The sequence below is a fragment of the Lampetra planeri genome, chromosome 63, assembly GCF_965212315.1.
Source record: "Lampetra planeri chromosome 63, kcLamPlan1.2.h2, whole genome shotgun sequence".
Lineage (NCBI taxonomy): Eukaryota > Metazoa > Chordata > Hyperoartia > Petromyzontiformes > Petromyzontidae > Lampetra > Lampetra planeri.
The window spans coordinates 2,926,783-2,934,464 of NC_136169.1; positions in this window are offsets into that span (position 1 = coordinate 2,926,783).

The window sequence follows — 7,682 nt, forward strand, 5'->3', positions numbered from 1 at the left end:
ACAATTCAATAGCCAGTCCGCACAATTCAATAGCCAACCTGTACAATTCAATAGCCAACCTGTACAATTCAATAGCCAATCCGCACAATTCAATAGCCAACCTGTACATTTCAATAGCCAACCTGTACAATTCAATAGCCAATCCGCACAATTCAATAGCCAATCCGTACGATTCAATAGCCAATCCGCACAATTCAATATCCAATCTGTACAATTCAATAGCCATTCCACGCAATTCAATAGCCAATCCGTACAATTCAAATGCCACTCTGTACAATTCAAATGCCAGTCCGTACAATTCAAATGCCACTCTGTACAATTCAAATGCCAGTCCGTACAATTCAATAGCAAGTGCGTACTATATGTAATAATATATCCACATGTTTTATATATATATCTAAATACCGTTGTATATTTATTTAATTATTCACCAGACCCTGCATGTGTTTTGTATCGTGAGTGAAAAACACTGTTGGGAAAGAGCAGTCATTCCTTTGCTAAGTACTTAAATAGCAGCCAGAGGAACGTGCAGCATGTGCCAGAAGAAATATATATACATACAGTCTTCTTGGTTCTTTCGGTAAAGTCACGTAGAAGGGAAATAATAAAATAATAAAAATAAAACATAATAAAATAATATCATAATTATTTCCCTTCTACGTGACTTTACCGAAAGAACCAAGAAGATGAATCCCTGCAGTCACGAAAGCTTTACATCGAAATATATATAGAGTGTTTCTACCTCTTCCCGTGTGTGTGTATATATTTATGCTACGACCACTTCTAGATTAGCACATGTGGTGCGCACATGTGGCACGCCGCGGTGACGAGATGTTTAATCCCTCGCCTGGTATGCAGGAAGTCCGTGGGTTTGATCTCGACCCTGACGCCTGCTGCTGCATTTTTGGAGTTTGCGTGTCTCTCTATCTCTCTCATCATCATCACGGTGGCTTGCAGATGTCAACTACCTCGCCTGGTATGCAGGAAGTCCGTGGGTTTGATCTCGACCCTGACGCCTGCTGATGTATATTTGGAGTTTGCGTGTCTCTCTGCCTCTCATCATCATCACGGTGGCTTGCAGATGTCAACTACCTCGCCTGGTATGCAGGAAGTCCGTGGGTTTGATCTCGACCCTGACGCCTGCTGCTGTATTTTTGGAGTTTGCGTGTCTCTCTATCTCTCTCATCATCATCACGGTGGCTTGCAGATGTCAACTACCTCGCCTGGTATGCAGGAAGTCCGTGGGTTTGATCTCGACCCTGACGCCTGCTGCTGTATATTTGGAGTTTGCGTGTCTCTCTATCTCTCTCATCATCATCACGGTGGCTTGCAGATGTCAACTACCTCGCCTGGTATGCAGGAAGTCCGTGGGTTTGATCTCGACCCTGACGCCTGCTGATGTATTTTTGGAGTTTGCGTGTCTCTCTGCCTCTCATCATCATCACGGTGGCTTGCAGATGTCAACTACCTCGCCTGGTATGCAGGAAGTCCGTGGGTTTGATCTCGACCCTGACGCCTGCTGCTGCATTTTTGGAGTTTGCGTGTCTCTCTCTCTCTCTCATCATCATCACGGTGGCTTGCAGATGTCAACTACCTCGCCTGGTATGCAGGAAGTCCGTGGGTTTGATCTCGACCCTGACGCCTGCTGCTGTATTTTTGGAGTTTGCGTGTAAACCCTATTTACGTCTCGGTGCTCGAGTCACGTGCTCGATCCGATACGGTCCATTCGATCGTCGCCCCGTGGCCACTCACTTCGAGTTTTCAACGAGACGGCGGCTTGTTTAAAGGCAGGTCGGGAGGCGGTGGGAGGTCGTTGCGAATTGCCCACGGGTTTTTTTGCGCGAATCGCAGCAGCCGTGACGGGGTTTGGACAGCGACGTATTCATCTAGCGGTGGATAGACGCCGGATCGCTGCGATGAAACGACGGAGACCCTGTAAAGGGAGAGGCGAATTTTCTGGTTGTTCCCTAAGAAGGGGTGGGGTGGGGGGCGGGGGAGCTGGCACTCACCGCACTCAGAATATGCAAGAGAGTCATATTTTTTTAAACCAAAAATTGTAACTTTGTACGTCCAACGTACATATGCTCCAGTGTCCTTGTACTAACAATAGCGAGATATGATAATTGTTTTTTTACCCTTCTATCTGGCAACAAAACTGACATCTATTTTACAAGGAGTCATGTTTGCATAGACCACAATACCTGCAGTCATAATGCAAACAAAAGAGTTGTGTTTTTTGTTTGCATTATGACTGCAGGTATTGTGGTCAATGCAAACATGACTCCTTGTAAAATAGGTGTCAGTTTTGTTGCCAGATAGAAGGGTAAAGAACCAATTATCATACTTTTTTACTGGCAAATGAGGTTCCAATGGTGTAAATAGCGAGATACTAAAACAAAACGATGCCCATGTAGCTTCGAAGACTGCTGGGTGGGGTGCAAGTGCTGCTGTTTAGTGAGCGCCTATTGTTACAATCGTCATCGTCGTCGTCAAGGCTAGTGGAGGAAGTCATCCACGTCCCTCTACAGAAACCTACACGGACCCACGTGGCGAAGTATGGTCGTATAATCCACACCTCCTCCCCCCCTCCCCGAACCATCCTTCTTCCATGACAAACACACGCCGCGCTCTTGGAAGGCTTTGCATGCAGAAGTGGATTGAAAAGTGGCTGTAAATATTCTCGAAGACTGTATATCACGTAAGTACGAGGGTCCCCGAATCAACAGAGAGAGAAGGAACAACACATTATTGGATCTTATTGGAACCTCATTTGCCAGTAAAAAATATGATAATTGTTTTTTTACCCTTCTATCTGGCAACAAAACTGACACCTGTTTTACAAGGAGTCATGTTTGCATAGACCACAATACCTGCAGTCATAATGCAAACAAAAAACATAACTCTGATAATGTATGCATACATAATGCAAACAAAAAACATAATTCTGATAATGTATGCATACATTATCAGAGTTATGTTTTTTGTTTGCATTATGACTGCAGGTATTGTGGTCTATGCAAACATGACTCCTTGTAAAAAAGGTGTCAGTTTTGTTGCCAGATAGAGGGGTAAAAAAACAATTATCATCATTGGACCTCCTTTGCCAGTATCACGATATAAGAAAGTTGTCTCGGGTGTGGACCAATCAGTTTCAAAGACAATGCATCATACTGTCAGATCATGTTTTTTGTTCGTATTTTCACCACGAGTATCTGTGGATAATGCGGACATGATTCCTTGCAAAAAGGTTTCAGTTTGGTGTTTTAGCATCTTAACACAACTGTTTTGTTGCCAGAAAAAAGGGGTTAACCTATTACTCTTTGGTTCTTTCGGTAAAGTCACGTAGGTGAAAATAAAAATAATAATAAAAAATAAAATAAAAATGAAAATAACTATAGGGTTAACCTATTCTTAGGCCAAAACATGTTACGGAAAAAAATCATTCAAATTGTTTAATATTCACACAAAAATTACCTGCGGTCTACCATGGACCATATCCGATGATTAACGCGTCTGTGGAATCAGATCAAGAGCATGAAGTTAAGTGCGATCCACCCCCTTTTTAAGGGACCCTTAAAAGGGACTGGAACCAGTGGTTCTTAAACTGGGGGGGGGGGGGGGGGTGTGAGACACGGCCAGATTTATTTTTTGGAAGGAAAATAATCGAAAAGACAAATTAAGCACGGGCACATTCAGTTACAACGTTATTTTAATTCATCAAACCCTCGATGTGTTTATTAACATTGCACATTGCGTTACGATTGTGAAGCCAAGGGAGGGTGAGAGGCTGTGAGTCAAGTTTAAGTGCCACGTTCCTAGCCCGATGGAGCCGTCTTGACAGCAAGACAAACTATAACTTAAATGCGAGTAGTGTAACCTTAAATTAAATTTCGATTTAAAGCTTTCGTGACTGCAGGGATTCATCTTCTTGGTTCTTTCGGTAAAGTCACGTAGAATGGAAATAATAAAATAATAATCTTCTCGACAGACCTGTTCTCCACCTGAGGACGGCCGATTGCGTTGTGGCCGAAACGTCGTGAGAATTATTTTATAATGTTTTATTTTTATTATTTTATTATTTCCAATAAACGTGACTTTACCGAAAGAACCAAGAAGATGAATCCCTGCAGTCACGAAAGCTTTAAATCGAAAAATTAAAACAACATATATACAGTCCGCTTCAAAAAAATGTTAACACTTCAGAGAATTTTGCAACAATAACCACGAGGAATGTGCCTCCGGGCGCTGGAGACCACCGGGAGAAGATTCCAGGCCACGTGTTGACAATGATGGTGAACAAGTGGGGAGACTCATTAACTTCTTCTTGGTTCTTTCGGTAAAGTCACGTGGAAGGGAAATAATAAAATAATAAAAATAAAACATAATAAAATAATTCTCACGACGTTTCGGCCACAACGCAAGCAGCCGTCCTCAGGTGAAGAACAGGTCTGTCGGAAAGACAGACAGCCTCAAATGAGTACCTGGTGCGGTGTGTAGTAAACATCAACACTGGGGAGACAAAGGCGGCCGGGCGTAGTGCTGGCCACCCACCCCCTCGTGTGCTGTGCCGGCCTTCATAGGTGCTCGCTGACAGCACTTGCCCCTACAGTCTGTTCAGGCTATACGGGAGATCTTTTTTTTGCTTCTGTGTGTGCACGTGTGTGTGTGCGCGTGTGTGTGTGTGTGCACGTGTGTGTATGCACGTGTGTGTGTGCGTGTGTGTGTACATGCACGTGTGTGTGCACGTGTGTGTGCGTGCACGTGTGTGCGTGTGTGCGTGCACGTGTGTGTGTGTACGTGCACGTGTGTGTGCGTGTGCGTGTCATGCGTGCGCGCGCGTGTGTGTGTGCGTGTGTGTGTGCGTGCACGTGTGTGTGTGCGTGTGTGTGTGTGTGTGCACGTGTGTGTGTGTGTGCGTGCACGTGTGTGTTTGCGTGTGTGTGTGCACGTGTGTGCGTGTATGTGTGTGTGCGTGCACGTGTGAGCGTGTATGTGTGTGTGCGTGCACGTGTGTGTGTGCGTGTGTGTGTGCACGTGTGTGCGTGTATGTGTGTGCGCGTGCACGTGTGTGTGTGCACGTGTGTGTGTGTGCACGTGTGTGCGTGTATGTGTGTGCGCGTGCACGTGTGTGTGTGCACGCGTGTGTGCATGCGTGCGTGTGTGCGTGCACGTGTGTGTGTGCATGTGTGTGTGCACGTGTGTGTGTGTGCACGTGTGTGTGCATGCGTGCGTGTGTGCGTGCACGTGTGTGTTTGCGTGTGTGTGTGCACGTGTGTGCGTGTATGTGTGTGTGCGTGCACGTGTGAGCGTGTATGTGTGTGTGCGTGCACGTGTGTGTGTGCGTGTGTGTGTGCACGTGTGTGCGTGTATGTGTGTGCGCGTGCACGTGTGTGTGTGCACGTGTGTGTGTGTGCACGTGTGTGCGTGTATGTGTGTGCGCGTGCACGTGTGTGTGCACGCGTGTGTGCATGCGTGCGTGTGTGCGTGCACGTGTGTGTGTGCATGTGTGTGTGCACGTGTGTGTGTGTGCACGTGTGTGTGCATGCGTGCGTGTGTGCGTGCACGTGTGTGTTTGCGTGTGTGTGTGCACGTGTGTGCGTGTATGTGTGTGTGCGTGCACGTGTGAGCGTGTATGTGTGTGTGCGTGCACGTGTGTGTGTGCGTGTGTGTGTGCACGTGTGTGCGTGTATGTGTGTGCGCGTGCACGTGTGTGTGTGCACGTGTGTGTGTGTGCACGTGTGTGCGTGTATGTGTGTGCGCGTGCACGTGTGTGTGTGCACGCGTGTGTGCATGCGTGCGTGTGTGCGTGCACGTGTGTGTGTGCATGTGTGTGTGCACGTGTGTGTGTGTGCACGTGTGTGTGCATGCGTGCGTGTGTGCGTGCACGTGTGTGTGTGCACGTGTGTGTGTGTGCACGTGTGTGTGTGCGTGCAGAACTGTGAACGTGTGAATGGGAAACGGGCGGAGCAAAAGGAGGTGGTGGGGGAGGGGGGAGCACAGCGCGCGTCACGATCCCAATGAGCAAACCTGGGTCCAATTATATTGCATTGCGGAAAACATCGGTGGCGAGCGGTGTCTGAACTCGTTCTCGTCCTCCCAGTGGGTCACGGCGGCCTGAAAGGAGTTCCTGGTGTGGTGTGCGAACGCGCGCGCGTGTATGTGTGTGTGTATGTGTGTGTATGTGTGTATGTGTGTGTGTATGTGTGTAGGTGCTCGCTAACAGCACTTGCCCCAACAGTCTGTTTCCAGGCTATATGGGGATCTTTGTCTTTGTATGTGTGTATGTGTGTGTGTATGTGTGGTAATAGCTGCTCATTCAGAAGAGGAGTTGGAGACGCTGCTGCTGAGACTGGAGCGTGCCACTAAGAGGTGGGGCCTTACCATCAGCCCCACCAAAACTAAGCACCTGCCTGGGTATTTTGTACCATCGGGCACTCCACCCCCACAACTCCCAATCGGTGATGGGGCAGTTGTGGAGAGAGTGGAGAGTTTCCCATACCTGGGCAGTGTGCTTATGACCGGCTCCAGTTTATCAGCAGAGGTCTCACTCCGAATCAGTCGAGCGGCAATATATTTTCATCGGTTGCGTAACGCTGTGTGGAAGCTACCTGGTCTGTCGCTCCGCACGAAGCTTCAGGTCTTCTCGGCCACGGTCATTCCCTCCCTTCTCTACGCTTGCGAAACGTGGACCCCCCTAGTGGAGCATCTTCGCCGGTTGGAAACATTTAGGCTGGCCTGCCTACGATCCATCCTAGGTTTAACCAGGCTGGATTGTGTGAGGAGCTCACAAGTCCTTGAAAGATCTGGGCAAAGTCCCATCAGTGAGCTCCTCCGGCAGGCAAGGCTGCGTTGGCTGGGTCATGTAGCCCGCATGCCCAGCCACCGCATGCCTAAACAGGTTTTGTTCGGCCGGATCGAGGGGGCTAAACGGGCGCGGCACGGGCTAGAGAAGAGATGGAGTGATGTGGTACAGGAGGACGTGGAGCTGAGTGGACTTGCCGATGACTGGTACCAGCGGTGTCAAGATCGGCCTCAGTGGAGGAGGCTCGTGAAGGACGCTACTGGGCAGTTGGAGGCAGTCGCCCTCCAACAACAACGGAGGGCGGAGGAGCGACGCTCACAACAACGAGCGGAGCGCCGGGTGGCTAAAGCACAGCAAGTTGGCACAGTAGGGGGCACAGGTGGTGCATCAGCCAGTCATCTCGGTCATCTCAGTCAGTCGACCTGTGGTACCTGGGTCTGCCCCGTGACCTCCTGCCAGCGGGCGTTCGACACTTCACGTGGCCTCAGGGTGCACATGGCCTGGCACAAGCGTCGTGGTGACGTCACCGCCACTTAGTGGCGAATGGCGGTTGTTGTTGTTGTTGTATGTGTGTAGCACTTGCCCCAACAGTCTGTTCCAGGCTATATGGGGATCTTTGTCTTTGTATGTGTGTATGTGTGTGTGTATGTGTATGTATAGGGGGAGCGGTAGTGTAGCGGTTAGCGCGCTGCGCTATGAACCTGGCGAGCCGGGTTCGATTCCCGCTCACGGCCAACACCAGTGACGATGATCTGAATCGGTATTGGGCCTACCCTAGGTGGACTCAGCCTCAAATGAGTACCTGGGGCAGTGCTTACACATCGCCATTAGGGAGATAAAGGCGGCCGGGCGTGGTGCTCGCCACCCTCCCCCTCGTGTG